General features: G+C 46.8%; 1 protein-coding gene across 2 annotated transcripts in view; it reads left to right on the top strand.

Moving 5' to 3' along the window:
* Positions 1–19,900, top strand: part of UBE2G2 (ubiquitin conjugating enzyme E2 G2) — a 55,211-nt gene that overhangs the window by 28,573 nt on the left and 6,738 nt on the right. The gene's annotated exons all lie outside the window — the stretch shown is intronic.

Consider the following 19,900-nt stretch of genomic DNA (forward strand, 5'->3'; position numbering starts at 1 on the left):
CTGGTTAACCGTTAACCGAGGTCGCTCCGGCGGGGCGGCTGGGGCTGGGATCCCACTGGCCTGCCCGCTGCTCCCGGGGCTGCTCCAGCCTGCCGGGGCTGGGGTCCCTCTGGCCCACCAGCCCAACACGGCCAGGGTAAACAGTTAAGGTCCAGTTAATGGTAAGCCTAATGCTTACTGGTTAACCTTTTACATTCCTAAGGGTATGTCTACACTACGAAATTAGGTCGAATTTATAGAAGTTGGTTTTTTAGAAATCGTTTTTATATAGTCGATTGTGTGTGTCCCCACACAAAATGCTCTAAGTGCATTAAGTGCATTAACTCGGCGGAGTGCTTCCACAGTACCGAGGCTAGCGTCGACTTCCGGAGTGTTGCACTGTGGGTAGCTATCCCACAGTTCCTGCAGTCTCCGCTGCCCATTGGAATTCTGGGTTGAGATCCCAATGCCTGATGGGGCAAAAAACATTGTCGCGGGTGGTTCTGGGTACGTGTCATCAGGCCCTCCCTCCCTCCCTCTGTGAAAGCAACGGCAGACAATCGTTTTGCGCCTTTTTTCCTGAGTTACCTGTGCAGACGCCATACCACGGCAAGCATGGAGCCCGCTCAGCTCACTGTCACCGTATGTCTCCTGGGTGCTGGCAGGCGCGGTACTGCATTGGTACACAGCAGCAGCAACCCATTGCCTTGTGGCAGCAGATGGTACAATAGGCCTGAAAACCATCCTCATCATGTCCGAGGTGCTCCTGGCCGCCTCGGTAAGGTCAGTCAGGAGCGCCTGGGCAGATATGGGTGCAGGGATTAAATTAGGAGTGACTCGACCAGGTCATTCTCTTTAGTCCTGCAGGCAGTACTATTGTACCATCGTATGGTGAGCAGGCAGGAGATGTGGATGGCTAGCAGTCCTATTGCACCATCTTCTGGCAAGCAGCCAGGAGATGTGGATGGCTTGCAGTCCTTCTGCACCGTCTGCTGCCAGCCAAAGATGTAAAAGATAGATGGAGTGGATCAAAACAAGAAATAGACCAGATCTGTTTTGTATTCATTTGCTCCCCCCTCTCTCCCTCCCTCCTTCCGTGAAGTCCTGCCTGAAATACCAGAGGGAGGGATAGCTTAGTGGGTTGAGCATTGGCCTGCCAGGGTTTTGAGTTCAATCCTTGAGGGGGCCATTCTGCGTGACAGTTGTTTTTGTTTCTCCTTGATATAAAGCCACCCCCTTTGTTGATTTTAATTCCCTGTAAGCCAACCCTGTAAGCCATGTCGTCAGTCGCCCCTCCCTCCGTCAGAGCAACGGCAGACAATCGTTCCGCGCCTTTTTTCTTGCCATACCACGGCAAGCATCGAGCCCACTCAGATCACTTGTGCAATTAGGAGCACATTAAACACCGCGTGCATTATCTAGCAGTATATGCAGCACCAGAACCTGGCAAAGCGAAACCGGGCGAGTACGCAACATCAGCGCAGTGACGAGAGTGATGAGGACATGGACACAGACTTCTCTCAAAGCACGGGCCTTGGCAATGGGGGCATCATGGTGCTAATGGGGCAGGTTCATGCCGTGGAACGCCGATTCTGGGCCCGGGAAACAAGCACAGAGTGGTGGGACTGCGTAGTGTTGCAGGTCTGGGACGATTCCCAGTGCCTGCAAAACTTTCGCATGCGTAAGGGCACTTTCATGGAACTTTGTGACTTGCTTTCCCCTGCCCTGAAGCTCATGAATACCAAGATGAGAGCAGCCCTCACAGTTGAGAAGCGAGTGGCAATAGCCCTGTGGAAGCTTGCAACGCCAGACAGCTGCCGGTGAGTTGAGAATCAATTTGGAGTGGGCAAATCTGCTGTGGGGGCTGCTGTGATGCAAGTACCCAACGCAATCAAAGATCTGCTGATGTCAAAGGTAGTGACCCTGGGAAATGTGCAGGTCATAGTGGATGGCTTTGTTGCAATGGGATTCCCTAACTGTGGTGGGGCCATAGACGGAACCCATATCCCTATCTTGGCACCGGAGCACCAAGCCGGCGAGTACATAAACCGCAAGGGGTACTTTTCAATAATGCTGCAAGCACTGGTGGATCACAAGGGACGTTTCATCAACATCAACGTGGGATGGCCGGGAAAGGTACATGACGCTCGCATCTTCAGGGACTCTGGTCTGTCTCAAAAGCTGCAGGAAGGGACTTTATTCCCAGACCAGAAAATAACTGTTGGGGATGTTGAAATGCCTATAGTTATCCTTAGGGACCTAGCCTACCCCTTAATGCCATGGCTCATGAAGCCGTACACAGGCAGCGTGGACAGTAGTCAGGAGCTGTTCAACTATAGGCTGAGCAAGTGTAGGATGGTGGTAGAATGTGCATTTGGACGTTTAAAAGCGCGCTGGCACAGTTTATTGACTCTGTTAGACCTCAGCGAAACCAATATTCCCACTGTTACTGCTTGCTGTGCGCTCCACAATATCTGTGAGAGTAAGGGGGAGACGTTTATGGCGGGGTGAGAGGTTGAGGCAAATCGCCTGGCCGCTGGTTATGCGCAGCCAGGCACCAAGGCGGTTAGAAGAGCACAGGAGGGCGCGGTGCGCATCAGAGAAGCTTTGAAAACCAGTTTCATGACTGGCCAGGCTTCGGTGTGAAAGTTCTGTTTGTTTCTCCATGATGAAACCCCCTGCCCCTTGGTTCACTCTACTTCCCTGTAAGCTAACAACCCTCCCCTCCTCCCTTCGATCACCACTTGCTGAGGCAGTAAAATCATTGTTGCTTCACATTCATGCATTCTTTATTAATTCATCACACAAATAGGGGTATAACTGCCAAGGTAGCCCGGGAGGAGTGATGGAGGAGAGAAGCACCGGGAGGGGTGGTGGAGGAGGGAAAGACAAGGCCACACAGCACTTTAAAAGTTTAAAACTTTAAAACTTATTGAATGCCAGCCTTCTGTTGCTTGGGCAATCCTCTGGGGTGGAGTGGCTGGGTGGCCAGAGGCCCCCCCACCACGTTCTTGGGCGTCTGAGTGAGGAGGCTATGGAACTTGGGGAGGAGGGCGGTTGGTTACACAGGGGCTGTAGCGGCGGTCTGTGCTCCAGCTGCCTTTCCTGCAGCTCAACCATATGCTGGAGCGTATTAGTTTGATCCTCCAGCAGCCTCAGCATTGAATCCTGCCTCCTCTCATCACTCTGCCGCCACCTTTCAGCTTTAGCCCTCTCTTCAGCCCACCACCTCTCCTCCCGGTCATTTTGTGCTTTCCTGCACTCTGACATTGTCTGCCTCCACGCATTCATCTGTGCTCTGTCAGTGTGGGAGGACAGCATGAGCTCAGAGAACATTTCATTGCAAGTGCCTTTTTTTGCCTTCTAATCTTCACTAGCCTCTGGGAAGGAGAAGATCCTGTGATCCTTGAAACACATGCAGCTGGTGAAGGGAAAAAAAAGGGATAGTGGTATTTAAAAAGACACATTTTCTAGAACAATGGCTACACTCTTTCACGGTAAACCTTGCTGTTAACATTACATACATAGCACATGTGCTTTTGTTTCAAGGTCGCATTTTGCCTCCCCCCACCACATGGCTAGCCCCTCACCCCTCCCTGTGGCTAACAGTGGGGAACATTTCTGTTCAGCCACAGGCAAACAGCCCAGCAGGAACGGGCACCTCTGAATGTCCCCTTAAGAAAAGCACCCTATTTTAACCATGTAACCATGAATGATATCACGCTCCTGAGGATAACACAGAGAGATAAAGAATGGATGTTGTTTGAATGCCAGCAAACATACACTGCAATACTTTGTTCTACAATGATTCCCGAGTACGTGCTACTGGCCTGGAGTGGTAAAGTGCCCTACCATGGTGGACGGAATAAGGCTGCCCTCCCCAGAAACCTTTTGCAAAGGCTTTGGGAGTACATCCAGGAGAGCCGCAAATGCCAGGGCAAATTAATCATTAAACATGCTTGCTTTTAAACCATGTATAGTATTTTAAAAGGTACACTCACCGGAGGTCCCTTCTCCGCCTGCTGGGTCCAGGAGGCAGCCTTGGGTGGGTTCAGGGGGTACTGGCTCCAGGTCCAGGGTGAGAAACAGTTCCCGGCTGTCGGGAAAACCAGTTTCTCCGCTTGCTTGCTATGAGCTATCTACAACTTCATCATCATCTTCTTCTTCTTCGTCCCCAAAACCTGATTCCGTGTTGCCTCCATCTCCACTGAAGGAGTCAAACAACACAGCTGGGGTAGTGGTGGCTGAACCCCCTAAAATGACATGCAGCTCATCATAGAAGCGGCATGTTTGGGGCTCTGACCCAGAGCGGCTGTTTGCCTCTCTGGTTTTCTGGTAGGCTTGCCTCAGCTCCTTAAGTTTCACGCGGCACTGCTTCGGGTCCCTGTTATGGCGTCTGTCCTTCATGCCCTGGGAGATTTTGACAAAGGTTTTGGCATTTTGAAAACTGGAACGGAGTTCTAATAGCACGGATTCCTCTCCCCATACAGTGATCAGATCCCATACCTCCCGTTCGGTCCATGCTGGAGCTCTTTTCGATTCTGGGACTCCATCATGGTCACCTCTGCTGATGAGCTCTGCACTCACCTGCAGCTTGCCATGCTGGCCAAACAGGAAATTGAAATTCAAAAGTTCGCGGGCCCTTTCCTATCTACCTGGCCAGTGCATCTGAGTTGAGAGTGCTGTCCAGAGCGGTCACAATGGAGCTCCCGGAGGCCAATATCATCTAATTGCGTCCACAGTACCCCAAATTCGACCCAGTAAGGCCGATTTCAGCGCTAATCCCCTTGTCGGGGGTGGAGTAAGGAAATCGATTTTAAGAGCCCTTTAAGTAGGAAAAAAGGGCTTCGTCGTGTGGACGGGTGCAGGGTTAAATCGATTTAACGCTGCTAAGTTCAACCTCAACTCCTAGCGTAGACCAGGGCTAGGTGTAACCACCACAGGGGACCATCTTTGTATGTTTGAAATAACTTCTAACTCCTGCTGGTGATCTCTCACAAATCAGTCTGAGCTCAAAGTGGATAGTAATCTCTACTTGGGATCTGACCGGTTACGCAGGTGCCAAAGTAACCCCTGTTTAGGGCAATGAGTTTCTGCTGCTCCGAGCCACAAAACAGCTCTCAGAGCTGATCTGTGAAGGGTAAATCTGACCCTCCCAATGGCAACCCATACCTCCGTCTATAAGATTCCTCCCAGTGCTCCTCAGGGAACAGGAGGTGACTTCCCTTTCCCCTACCTTAATCATAGCCAAGAGGGCCAGGCAGCCCTGAATGACAGTGCACCTTGACAGCATTGGAGGAGAGGGCGTATAGCAGGCCACTCCCCCATCTAGACATGGAATGGTAAGATGAGAGCTCTGGACTTTCAGGGAATGATGTCCCACATGGAGAGTAGTGGTATGAAACTTACCCAAAATGCATCCTTTTTCCAGTGAACTTTGTTCTGAGTTGGTAATAGTGAGGCAGACTCTTCCTAACAAAAAGTTCACACACCCTGAAAGAGTCCGTATAGAAGTTATACCTTTAGCCAGCATTTCTGGACGCCTTTTAGGTATGTGTAACATCCGCTGGCATTAGGCAGCAGAAATAACTCCCAGGTGTGCGATATTTCAAACAGTCATGCTTTCCAGTATTGCATGCACACAGGCTGAAAGTTCTCTGACAGTGCAGCTTTTAACTTCCATGTGGCCCCTCTAAAGGGCCAGACAAACTCCCAGATAAACTTCATTCAGCTATAAATAAATGGGTATTAATCCCAAACTGGGATGGGCATGCACGAGTTATAAAAACTAAGGTGGTGGTGCTGAGTGGTGGAATTGTAGGCTCTGCAAGCAACCTGATGCCTATTCACCATCCCTGCTAACCGGCCTTTACAGGGATACACTTACAGCATGACTTAAACTTTAAAAACGTTGAAATTATTGACATCAAATGAAAACGGAATACTGTCTGTTACCATGGTTGTAAGAACTTACCTAGCCTGTTTTGGTGACTGGAGCGCTTGAGGTCTGCAGCCCATGAAGTGGGTGAAGGTGATATTTTTAATTAAAGAATGGGATCTCTGACTTGTTCTGGAAGGAGAAAAATATTGGTTTGAAGTGATACAACCAATTAGTACCCCCCTGCCTTAATAAAATTTTGGCCTGGGAAGCAGGCTTATAATTTCAAGATTTCTTTGATATCAGTGGGAGTTGTGGATCCTCTACGTCTCTGAAAATAAGATAATTTAATTTCTAAATATGCATTCATTGCCTAACTTTTAGGCATCCAAGTCCAGAAATGTTTACCATGATCCTTTATGCAGTGTCTTCTAGTTGGAAATGTGGTAATCAGCATTCTTAGAAGTATGATCTGTGTAGTTGTGAAAGGTGAGCACTCACTAGTATTCTCTAAACAGTGTGATGATCTGGTTGACTTTAGAAATCTCCCAGGGTTTGACAAACTCCTTGGAGTGAGGAAGTACTGATAACTCAATTTCTTTCCCAAACAGGTTTCAGAGTAACAGCCGTGTTAGTCTGTATTCGCAAAAAGAAAAGGAGTACTTGTGGCACCTTAGAGACTAACCAATTTATTTGAGCATATTTATTTGAGCTCACGAAAGCTTATGCTCAAATAAATTGGTTAGTCTCTAAGGTGCCACAAGTATTCCTTTTCTTTTTCCCAAACAGTGAGAGCTGTCATGTCTCCATTGTGTGTCCATACAACACACAATGGAGAAACTTGAAAGTGTATTGTTAGGCATAAAATATTTTTGTTTCCCTTGTCACTATAATGCAGATGTAAATAGCCAGAGACTTCTTGCTGGCACTGAAAATGAACACCCTTTAAAGTGAAAACTCTCAAGTACGTTTAGCTTGTGGTATTTCTGTCAGTGCAAATTAAGCATTATTACTGTTACATTTATTTGTTTGGCGTGTGATACTAAAATTGCATTTTAACACTGGATAGATTTTGAAGCTGAATTGCAATAAAAGCAGAGATTCCGGTACCTTAGTCCTCAAAACTGTTTATTATAAATAAATGTGACAAAATCTTATAGAAAGTTTTAATTACTTTTAAAATGAAAGTTCAGTTAGTACTTTATATTTGGATGTAAGCTTCCCCCTGCATTGTGTGCAACCACAAAATTGCAACTTTGTGCTGATGCTGCATGATGTCCAGGAAACTAAACAGACTGTGAAGTGCCACTAATTAGTCTAGCCCTGTCCAAGAGAGAGACAATGCAAAAAGTAAACGAGCAGCATAAATGGTGAAATGGCAAACAGGAGGCTTGACATTTTTTCATTTTGACTAATTTAAGGGGCCTTCTGTAGCACACGTGAAGGACCCACCAAGCATAAATACAAGAATTACAGCCGGTTAAAGTAATAGAGAGATGTGTAAGTGGGAACTCTTGTTTCTCTTCTAGAAAGCAAGGAACATTATTTTTAAAATGCTGAATTCTTTCAACACTGTGTTTACACAATGCAGCACTGCTGTAATAGTTAAGTTTAAGATCTTATTGATTTGAACTTCCCAAGTAGCTGTTTTTCGGTTCCATAAAGCCATGTGTGTTCACCTATCCCAGGCGATTGTATTAAGAGGTGTCTTTCTAACGCACAAATGTGTATGAAACGGATCAGAGTGCACATCTGTGATGCTATTGTGCCACTTGAATACAGCTGAGTTAATAGAGGTCTGCAGGTTGGATCTTTAGAAAAGGGGTGATTGGTTCATACAACATAATGATAAATTGTTCCAAAATGTCAAAGGATTTAATCAAAATACTGGATAATATCTTAACGCTGTGTGGGGTCCAAGAATTTATTGTGCAAGTTCATGAATTTAATATTAACATTTCAGGGCCTTTTTAGTATTCTGCCTTATGAACTTCAAAAGCAGTGTACCATGAAAGCTTATGCTTGTGTTAAAGAAACAGCTTAGCCCACCAAAATGATACAGAAGCACTCGTTAAGAACTTTGTTAGCCTAAAGATTGCTTTTTTTAAATTATAAACAATACAAATTTAAGCCAATTTTTCAAAAATCTGTCTTGAAAAGTATTTAGATCTGTGTTTAGACTTAGGACTTTTGTTTGGAGAAGGGCTTTTTGTATCATGGAATTGCCCTTTATCAGGATCTGATGAGGTGGTGGTTTTTGGTAATTTTCCAGCTGTCACAAATACAAAAGAAGCCATTTACAAATGTACAGAAAACAGTGATTATAGAATTGCCTATCCTCTCATCAGTTTGTCTCACCCTACTATTTTGGCAGACACCTGTTTGTTGGTTTTCTCTCCACAGTGTTGCTCCTCCCACCATAAATAGCATCTTATTGATGGACTCCAGAGTTTCTTCTGCTCGTGTTGTATATTAAACCAACAGTGCATCTCTTCCACCGTACACACACAACCCAACAGAAAAATATTTCCATTTATGATGATCAAAATGTAGAGAGCATTTTTCTTATTTTTCCTACTTGAGAACTTAGAGTTTGATTTAAGGATCTTTACTTCGTATATTTTGACATGTGGTGTTGACAGTTTGGGCTTGAATGGTTATAAAGCTTTAACCATTTGAATCTCAGCATCTATTATATTTAAATAATTGTCTGACCCTCCCATAATTTCCAGCAATTGTGATGATATAAATCAATAAAAATAAACATGTCAGATTTATATTTTAAAAATCAAATTCTGCATAGTCTTTTTACCCGATAGAGCAATAGGCACTACACCCCATATTGTCTTTCTCAGCAGCTTTTCATGCATTTTGATCAGAAAGGGAAATACAATAGAGCATTGAATGCTAGAGCTCTAAGGACCTGTGAACAGTTGCCCGATACCACCGTCTGTGATCTCTGACCGAGAAGAACTGAACTATTCAAGTATTTTAATTTATCAGTAAATCTTCTGAAGGATGGTGTAAGGCTATGTGGTCTCATCTAGCCTCTCTTAGAACTGTTTGTAGTCAGTCGTAATGTCCCCCGAGTCCTAAATATCATAAATTTTGTTAGGAAGTTTTAACAATCAGCACCAGTGATGCTGGGCAGAAGATGATCTCTGCTGTTTGGCTGCCGAGACCGCCATCTGAGGAGGACTATGGTTGCTTGTGACATTCTGTACCTTGGGGGAGCATATTGTAACCCTCATATTCCTCATTTTCATATAATTGTGCATATAAAGCATGCCTTGTATGGTATCGGGGAAAGGTTATGATCTTCTGAAAGTCACTTCTCTATCCATATATTTGTATCATTAATGCATATGAAGTTATGAGAATTGTGTTGTATGGTGGTCACTAAAACATGCCATAAATTGAGGAATCAGCCAGATATTTGCTCCCCAGAGGCAACAGCAAGGAAAGTAACCAACGCCCGGGCTGGGTGTCAAACAACCCATCAACAGCCATTGTTCAGCAAGGGAGCTACAATGCAGTGACTCACCTGCATGAGGCCACATGAGGGGAATTGCTCAACCTTGCTTGGAGAGACTCAGCAGTACCCCCCCAGACATGCCTGGACTTGTGCTCCCCAAGCACATGGACTGAGGGTATAAAACAGACAGGGTGTACAGATACTTGGCCCTTCTCCTGCCCCCACCCTCGCTGCAAACAACTATGACACTGAGAAGAAGACAAGACTACAACAGAGGAGATTGGCACAGATTTAAGGAACAAACCTGTTTATTAAGGAATGCAATATCCAGTGGGTTGAGGAAAACTGCTTAAATCTAGATGTTGCCCAGTCTAATAGAGATGAGAGTTTAGACTGCATGCTTATATTTTATTTTAGTTTGGTAACCACTCTGACTTTTTGCCTATCAATTAAAATCTATCTTTTGTGGTTAATAAATTTATTTGTTTGTTCTACCTGCAGCAGTGTGTTTGGTTTGAAGTGTGTCAGAGACTCCCCTTGGGATAACAAGCTGTTACATATCCATTTCTTTGTTAAATTGACGAACTCATATAAGCTTGCAGCGTCCAGTGGCCATAACTTGACACTGCAAGACGGAGGTTCGCAGAGTTGTGTCTGGGGCCGGAGACATTGGCTAGTGTCATTCGGTTGCACAATCCGAGGAGTAGCTTACATGCCAGAGGCTGTGCGTGAACAGCCCAGGAGTGGGGGTTCTCACAGCAGAGCAGGGTAAGGCTGGCTCCCAGAGTCAAGGATTGGAGAGACCTAGCAGATCACTGGTCCGGATAACACCAGGGGAACATCACATTGCTAATACCATATTTCTAGAGCTCTGCTTCCCTTAGTTACACTGGTGGTGAACAGAGAAAAAATACCCTGTTAAATGGAATGGAAACAGTCAGTCATTGCCTCCTTCAGAAAAGCACATCTACAAAACTCCTTGAAAAACACAATAACTCATCCCAGGCCTCCAGAAGCCAACGTTACCTGCTGCCTCATCACCAGCCAAACGTTCCCGAGCGAAGTAATTAACCACGGTGCTCTGCCAACATCCTAGCTGCCTCACAGACAGGGTTCAGACCCAGACACAGCCCAGAGATCGCTCTGGTGCACTAAAGGACGATCACCACATAACCATGGGCACTGGACCACTCTGCTGCCTTTGACCCAATGGACCTGAAGGTGCTACTAGCCCCCCTCCCTGACATAGGAGGAGCAGATGGCCCAGCTCAACAGTGGCTCCGGTTGTTCCTCTCCAGCAGAACAAGAGTTGTGGTAACTCTTCCTCCTCTCTGAAGGCCTTCACCTTTGGGGTACCACAGGACCCAGACTATCCCCGTTTCTCCAGTATCTGTGTGAGACTACCGGTGAAGAGAGCGAGATGCCATGGGCTCAGCTGCCTAAAGTGTGGTGATAGCTCTCAACTCTAGATCTCATTTTCAAATGATGCAGCTGCTGCCACTACTACTGTGTCAGAATGCCGACATGAAATTAGCTCTTGGATGAAGAGCAGCTGGTGCAAGCTGAATCCAGGCAAGACTAAAGTGTTGCTGGTCACAAGGAGGGAAACACTTTTTGAAGAAGTGACCAAGACATTCTCTGCCTTCCATTGAAGGCTCACAGCCACCATTTGTCAAAGAGGTGTAGCCTCAGGGACCTATCTGACTCTGCTAAATCTGGATGATCAGGTACCATCAGTTTCCATGTATACCAGTAGCTTCATCCTTTCCTTCTGGACAAGAACCCGAATGTGATGTTTCATGCATTTGTCTCCTGCAGGCTGGATTACTGTAACTTGTATCTAAATGTGAATACTATGCACAAGTTAGTACAGAATGCATCTGCCCGCCTTCTCCGTGACTCAGGCTGTCATCACATCAGGCACCTGTTCCCATCCCTTCACTGGTTCCTGGTCAGGTCCTGATGCCAGTTTACAGCCTTGGTCCTAATTTTCAAAACAATTAATGGATCAAGTCCCAGCTACACGAAAGACCAAATTTTGATCCGAGAACCACCATGACAGCTGTTCTCTTCTGGGACAAGGCAGATCACAAAGCTCAGGACCGAGCACAGAGGGCTGGGAACAAAGCATTCTCTGGTGAGTGAGTTCCAGCAATGGAACAGTCTTCCAGAGGAGCTCAGGTGAATCCAGAGTCTGACCATCTTTAGGAAACATTGCAAAGCCTTCCTCTTCGAGAGAGACTTTCCACCATAAGTGAGACTCACAGCACTCTTCCCCCTTCTAGTCCCAAGTCCCTACCCACCAATGGGAGGAGGGAAACCTACATCTAATACATCCCAGAGTGATGTTTGCTTTTTTTTTTTTTTTTTGCAGGAGTGTTACACCGTTGACTCATATTTAGCTTGTGATCCACTATGACCCCCAGATCACTTTCCGCAGTACTTCTTCCTCGGCAGTCATTTCCCATTTTGTGTGTGTGCAACTGATTTGTTCCTTCCTAAGTGGAGTACTTTGCATTTGTCCTTATTGAATTTCATCCTATTTACTTCAGACCATTTCTCCAGTTTGTCCAGATCATTTTGAATTGTAATCCTATCCTCCAAAGCACTTACAAACCCTCCCTGCTTGGTAATCTCTGCAAACTTTATAAGTGTACTCTTTATGCCATTACTGTATCTAAATCATTAATGAAGATATTGAACATAAGTGGACCCAGGACCGATCCCTGTAGGACCCCATTTGATATGCCCTTCCAGCTTGACTGTGAACCTCTGATAGCTATTCTCTGGGAATGGTTTTCCAGCCAGTTTGAACCCATCTTATTGTAGCTCCATCTAGACTGTATTTCTGTCATTTATGAGGTCATGCAAAACAGTACCAAAAGCCTTACTAAGATATACCACATCTACCGCCACTACCCTACCCCCATCCACAAGACTTGTTTCCCGTCAAAGAAAGCTATTAGGTTGGTTTGACACGATCTGTTCTTGACAAATCCATGCTGACTATTACATCTCAGCTGCTTATTTGCTAGGTATTTGCAAATTGATTGCTTGATTATTTGCTCCATATAATTGTTTGTTTCGTAGCTGGATCTCCTCAAGCAGCAATGCTTTGTCCAGGGCCTTGTGATTTCCGTTGTTCCAGAGGAGCACAGCTTTCTGAGAAAGTTAAAGATGTGAGATTTGCATGATCAAAAGGTAGTTAGTTATTAGCCATGTTTCGGCTCTGGGCAGTATCACAACAGTTTAGGTTGAGAAATGGTGACTTCAAGCTGAAACTATGGGGATGCATGTAGGTGGGCAGAATGTAGTTCCCGATGTGAACTTTGCTGAGGGGAACTCCAGGATTTATGTGTAGCAACACATCTTTTGTGATAGTTGGTTTTGCACTTCATTTGAAAGATGCTATTTCCAGCAGCTCCCTAACACCACACTGGAGCATTGGATCCATACTGTACTGACTAGAAGGAAAGAGTGCCAGTCGCTGTGGTGCCTTAATAACTTCCGCATCATCTGGGTTTTTTCTGGAGGTGTCCAACTAATCAACACACCTGACGTTGATTAGCATGGGAAGTCAGACAAGATCATAGAATAAGGTGTTGAAGCTTCAAGTTTTGTGGAGTGCTTCGAGATCCTTTCCGTACCAGGTAGTGGGATTACCAAATAGCTGCTTAACTTTAGTGCTCTTGGCATACTACTTGAATTTAATGGGATGCTGTCAAGTTGTTTAGGTCTAAAATTCACACCCTTATGCATTTCATAGTAGAAAATCCCATCTTGGTTTCACTTTGTGGTTTCCCTTTGAACTTGATCCCCGCAGCAACAAATGGCTAAAACAAAAACAATTGGCCTGTTTAACAGAGGTCCTAAAAATGAGGCGTATATGATCATGCATTAGCATATCTGAGCAGAGAAACCCCCAGGGTTTCCTGTTGCTTTTAAAAGGGAATGTGAGGCACCAGAAACTCCACACACTTTCAGGAGTTTAATACATAAATGTATTAAAACTGTAACCAGAATAAATGTCAGCTCATGGTGTTTATTGCTGAATTACCCTGACTAAGCATGAGGAAGACAAACATGACTGTAGTATAATTTTGATTCTCACTGGCTATTGATGCGTTTCTCTCATTTTAAAGTAATCTGAGGAGCAGAAAGCGCAGGTCTAGTGCCTGTGTTTATCGTTTTCACTAACCCACCTGTCGAACCTTTCGAAATCCCCACACTTTTGAGGAGCAAGCCTACTCAGTTTTTCTGGCTTGTAGAACTTGAGCTTCCGACTGCAGGCCAACTAAGAGGGCAGGACAGCACCTGGGGGCTATAAAGGACAGGGAGAATCAGGTACAGAAAGATACCCAGTGACTGATATTCCAGGATCAGAGAGCTGGACCCAGAGGAACTGTGAGAGGGCCAAAGGGAGTGAAGGATGCTCTCTTGGCAGGGATGTTCCCTGCTAAATATGCTCTCCAGGCACAAAGGCTGTGGGGGTTCCCACTGGGAAGAGTGGGGATGCACTCAGGGTAGAAGGGCTGGACTGGCTGTCCTGGGATGAGGATAGGAGAGGACTGTACCGGGAAGCCGGGGCCTGGTGGGAGATGCCCAGGCTGTATGTTGCATGTACTGTTTGAACTATGTGGGGGGGAATTCTGGACTATGGTTGTGGGACTTTTGTTGTGAATTATGTGCACAGGACTTCTATAATAAATTAACCCCACAAGGGCCATCTGCATTAAGAGAGCCCGTTTGGTGGGATTCTGAACGGGGAAACTGAGGCAGATGCACCTGTCATGCCACGGCCTGTCGAAGCGGGGTCACCCTATGACACTTGTTTATTTTGTGAACTAGATGCATATGATAGAGAACACTTTCACATGAGCTCTGATGTATGTAATTGCACGCAGCATTATGTATGCCTTGGATATGTCACAGAACAAGAGTCTGAAAGCTGAGAGGTGTGGGGACTCCATATACAGCAGTTATGCTTCCTGAAATGTTCAGTATTTTGTCTCAAGTGGTAAGAAGTCCTGACATGTAGTTGATACTGATAGTTCGACTCTTGGTCGGTCAATTAGGTGAGTCCCCACCTAGTCCCTATCTTTTAAATGATTTTTGAGCTGCTATGTTTGACGTCCCTTTGAGCAGCACAACAGTATCTTCAAAGAAGCAAAAGCGCCATACCTGCTGGCTATTTTCCCTTGACGTGCAGACACCCAAATCCTGGAACATGCCTTGGAGACAGATTACGTAATTAGCAGGATGTGTGTGGGTATAATTGAACAGAGTGTTACGACCTTCCTAGTAATTTAATGTGCAAGCTTTGATATTCCCCTCCCTCCCGACCCCATGTTTGGTTTTAAGTTTATGGGGAGTGGGATAAGAGCAGGTTAACTCTTTGTGCTCTTTAGAAGAGCTCAGGAAACATGTAATGGAAATCTGAGGTTTCTTACTAGACAAGGGTTTGGGTGCCTGCCTAGTGGTGACTGTAATAGCACAAGGCAGTTGCCATGCTGAAGTGGGAAAGGCTTCTGTTGCTCACGAAAGCTCATGCTCAAATAAATTGGTTAGTCTCTAAGGTGCCACAAGTACTCCTTTTCTTTTTGCGAATACAGACTGACATGGCTGTTACTCTGAAACCTGTTGATACATGGTTATCGCAAGGTGCACAGGCTCCTGCACAAACCCACCGCGTATCAGTGTGCTGACTGGTGACTAGATGAGGCATGGTAGGGGGTAAGAGGAAGGAGAACTGCTGCTGCTCTGCCCAGCTTGTGTCTTTTAACACCTTGTTTCCATCTGCTTCTACCAGCCTGCAGGCTGCTGCTGTATTGTGGGGGTAGCTCTTACACCTCCCCCCCGACTGGACCTGCCAGTAATGGCCCACAGAAGAGCTAGGGCAGAGGTTCTCAACCTTTTTCTTTCAGAGGCCCCCGCCCCCAACATGATAGAAAAACTCCAGGGCCCACCTGTGCCACAATAACTGGTTTTCTGCATATAAAAGCCACGGCCGACATTAGAGTGTAACAAGCAGGGCAATTGCCTGGGGCCCCATGCCACAGGGCCCCCATGAAGCTAAGTTACTCAGGCTTTGGCTTCAGCCACAGGTGGCAGGGCTCAGGACCCTGGGCTTCAGCCCCATGCAGTGGGGCTTCAGCTTTCTGCCCTGGGGCCCAGGGAGTCTAATGCTAGCCCTGCTTGGAGGACCCCCTGAAAGCTGCTCACGGTCCCCCAGTGGGCCTCGGACCCCTGAATGAGAACCACTCAGCTAGGGGATGCCAGCAGGACTAGAACTGCCAGTAGGAGAGGAGTGTCCCTGGGGGAAGGGAACAAGGAAGCTGCCCGCCATGTCAATGGGGAACAGGACATGTTGCAGAGCAGCAGTTGGGAAGAGAGGAACAGAATAAAACACTTATTGGGTATATACAGCTGAAATGACCCATTTCCTATTGTGACTTTTTCATGGCTGGAGTTGCTACAGGGATCTTACGTGACACTGAGGGCTAGTTGACACTAGAAGTGCTACAGCAGTGCAGCTGCACCGATGTAGCTGCGCCACTGTAGCAGTCTGGTGAAGATGCTGTATGCCAGTGAGAGAGCGAGCGGAAGAGTGCAAAGGGCTGGATTTTGAGGTGTCTAGTGAGAGAAATAGCATCAACATGAGACGTATTGAGTTTTTGCCATGTCGTCCCATTCTGTGCGTGTGCCAAGTGGTTTGAGTGGGCAGGCTGTGCAATTAGACATTCATGCATAGACTCAGGCTGAAAAGGTTGATAACCCTGTGGATCCGTGGCCTTTTCCTCCATGCTGCTCCAGTCACCTGCACCTCCAGCTGCACAGCTTGCTCCCATGCTGTGCTCTGTTTGTGTGCCTCAGGTGGCTGCGTGCATGTGACCTTTCCAAAGGAGTTAACTAGGCTTGTAGGACTAATTACTGCTGACTGTGTCTAGTGCCCTTACTCCTCCATTTATGGCATAATATTTGGGGCTGTGTACCACCTGCAGTAGGTGTTCTTATTCTTTCCCTTTCCTGCAGGCCACCTTTGGGTGGCCTGCTTCCAGATACCTAGGTGGTCTGAAGGGCCCAGTGCTGGTTGGATGTTGGTATGGTATTAGTAGCTGGTAGTCTTTGGCTGCCATTTTTAGGTTAAGTCAAACTCATCTGCCACCATCTGTGCTGCGTAATGGAAAGCACAAAACTTTGCCCTACCTCTTTTCAATCTATCTGCCTCGTCTATGTCATTCCTGTCAGGTGTATGTATCCCCTAAAACAAGAAAAGGAGGACTTGTGGCACCTTAGACTAACACATTTATTTGAGCATAAGCTTTTGTGAGCTACAGCTCACTTCATCGGATGCGTTCAGTGGAAAATACAGTGGGGAGATTTATATACACAGCGAACATGAAACAATGGGTGTTACCATACGCACTGTAAGGTGAGCTAATACCAGCAGGAGAGCGGGGGGGGACCTTTTGTAGTGATAATCAAGGTGGGCCATTTCTAGCAGTTGACAAGAACGTCTGAGGAACAGTGGGGGGTTGGAGGGGGAATAAACAAGGGGAAATAGTTTTACTTTGTGTAATGACCCATCCACTCCCAGTCTCTATTCAAGCCTAAGTTAATTGTATCCAGTTTGCAAATTAATTCCAATTCAGCGGTCTCTCGTTGGAGTCTGTTTTTGAAGTTTTTTTTGTTGAAGAATTGTCACTTTTAGGTCTGTAATCGAGTGACCAGAGAGATTGAAGTGTTCTCTGACTGGTTTTTGAATGTTATAATTCTTGACGTCTGATTTGTGTCCATTTATTCTTTTACGTAGAGACTGTCCAGATTGGCCAATGTACATGGCAGAGGGGCATTGCTGGCACATGATGGCATATATCACATTGGTGGATGTGCAGGTGAACGAGCCTCTGATAGTGTGGCTGAGGTGATTAGGCCCTATGATGGTGTCCCCTGAATAGATATGCGGACACAGTTGGCAACGGGCTTTGTTGCAAGGCCAGGTTCCTGGGTTAGTGTTTTTGGTGTGTGGTGTGTGGTTGTTGATGAGTATTTGCTTCAGGTTGGGGGGCTGTCTGTAAGCAAGGACTGGCCTGTCTCCCAAGATCTGTGAGAGTGATGGGTCGTCCTTCAGGATAGGTTGTAGATCCTTGATGATGGGTTGGAGAGGTTTGAGTTGGGGGCTGAAAGTGATGGCTAGTGGCATTCTGTTATTTTCTTTGTTGGGCCTGTCCTGTAGTAGGTGACTTCTGGGTTCTCTTCTGGCTCTGTCAGTCTGTTTCTTCACTTCAGCAGGTGAGTATTGTAGTTGTAAGAATGCTTGATAGAGATCTTGTAGGTGTTTGTCTCTGTCTGAGGGGTGGGAACAAATGCGGTTGTATCATAGAGCTTGGCTGTAGACAATGGATCGTGTGGTGTGATCTGGGTGAAAGCTGGAGGCATGTAGGTAGGAATAGCGGTCAGTAGGTTTCCGATATAGGGTGGTGGTTATGTGACCATCGCTTATTAGCACCATAGTGTCCAGGAAGTGGATCTCTTGTGTGGACTGGTCCAGGCTGAGGTTGATGGTGGGATGGAAATTGTTGAAATCATGGTGGAATTCCTCAAGGGCTTCTTTGCCATGGGTCCGGATGATGAAGATGTCGTCAATGTAGCGCAAGTAGAGTAGGGGCATTAGGGGACGAGAGCTGAGAAAGCGTTGTTGTCTCTGTTCTTGGGTTTCTTAGAGCAGTGATCTCCAACCTTTTTACACCCAAGATCACTTTTTGAATTTAAGGGCTACCCAGGATCTACCCCGCCCCATCCCTGAGGCCACACCCCTTCCCCACAGCCCGCCCCACTCACTCCATCCCCCCCTCTCCATCGTTCGCTCTCCCCCACCTTCACTCACTTTCACCGGGTTGGGGTTCAGGAGGGTGTGCAAGCTCTGGGTTGGGGCTGAGGGGTTCGCAGTGTGGGAGGGGGCTCTGGGCTGAGCCTGGGGCAGGGGGTTGGGGTGCAGGAGGGGGTGAGGGGTGCAAGCTCTGGGAGGGAGTTTGGGTGCAGGACAGGGCTCTGGACTGGGGCAGAGTGTTGGAGGGCAGGAGGGGATGTGGGCTCTGGGAGGGAGTTTGGGTGCGGGAGGAGGCTCCGGGCTGGGGCAGAGTGTTGGGGTGCAGGAGTGGGTGTGGGTGCTGGCTCTGGGAGGGGGGTCAGGGCTGGGGGTTGGAGTGCGGTCTCCTTCTGGGCGGCACTTATCTCCTGCGGTTCCTGGTTGCGGTGCAGGTTGGCTGCCGCTAAGGCAGGCTCCCTGCCTACCTTAGCCTCACACCACTCCAGGAAAGCGCCAGTGCATCTTTGCGGCCCCTTTAGCGGGTGTGAGCGGCACATGGCTCTCTGCATGCTGCTCCTCTCTGCAATTGGCTGGAAATGGGGAGCTGTGGCCAACAGGAGCTGCGGGGGCAGTGCTTAAAGGCAGGAGCAGCATGAGGAGGGAGACCTCTGCCCCTGCGGGGTGGCGCTGGCAGCTTCCAGGAGCGGCGTGGGGCCGGGGCAGGCAGAGAGCCTGTCTTAGCGGCAGCCCCACTGCAAAGCCAGAGATCACAATTGACTGGTGACCAGTGATCAAATACCAGCAGTTCTCTGCTTGTAAATATCCTACAGTAGCACACCCCAGGGTGTTCATCAGAGAGGAAACTTCTCTACTACAAACTTCAGTTCCCAGAGTCCACTTGGCTGTCAAAAGCAGTGTGAAGAGGACTTGAAACCTAAGGAGAAATAACTTAACAGTGCCATTTCAATCACTTTTCCCATGCTTGTAATGACTCAGATAGTGGTCTCATGGGGCAAACCATGCTTTGTGTGCCATGGTTGTGAGGAAGGGAACCAGTCATGGGTCCAGCCCTCACATCTTTGAATGGGAACATTGCAAGCCTGTGTTTCATACTTTGAGGAGACAAGCTCTGAACAGCAGTGACTGGTGCCGGGAGTTGATATATCACCACCTTTCTCCTGAAATGTAAACTTGAAAACAAATATCAGACTTTTTCAGAACAAGTTTCAACAAGATCTTAGTCATTAGCCACCTTTAAATGGGGGATATTGGTGGTAATGCTAGCCACGCCAGGACAGGAGAAGTCTGTTGTTCAAATAGACATTAGCATGTGTTGCACAAGAATAGTGTCCTGCACATTATAAGTAACTTGCTGCTACTGATGTGCCATCTTCTGAAATGCTTTACTACTTGCATTGCAGTAGCAGCTGGCAGCCCCGTTCAGGTTCTGTGCCCTGCTGTTCTCAGTGTTATAAACGCACAGTAAGAGAGGTCCTGCCCCTAACCGCTTACAGTCTTTTACAAATAATCATTTTGTTACTCTTAACTTTTGGGATCTTTTTTTTTTTCTGTCCCCTACCATAACTGTATTATTTTAATTTTAGTGGAATCCCAAGTGCGTGCATAATAATTTTCTTAACACTTTGACTCTTATTGCAGGAGTACTGATAGGCCAATATGCTCTTCTTTCCGATTTCTTTTTGATGTTCACAACACCAAGGTTAAATTGTATTTCTCTGATTAAGCCTCTTAATAAGTG

The sequence above is a fragment of the Natator depressus genome, chromosome 9 (genome assembly GCF_965152275.1).
Source record: "Natator depressus isolate rNatDep1 chromosome 9, rNatDep2.hap1, whole genome shotgun sequence".
Classification (NCBI taxonomy): domain Eukaryota; kingdom Metazoa; phylum Chordata; order Testudines; family Cheloniidae; genus Natator; species Natator depressus.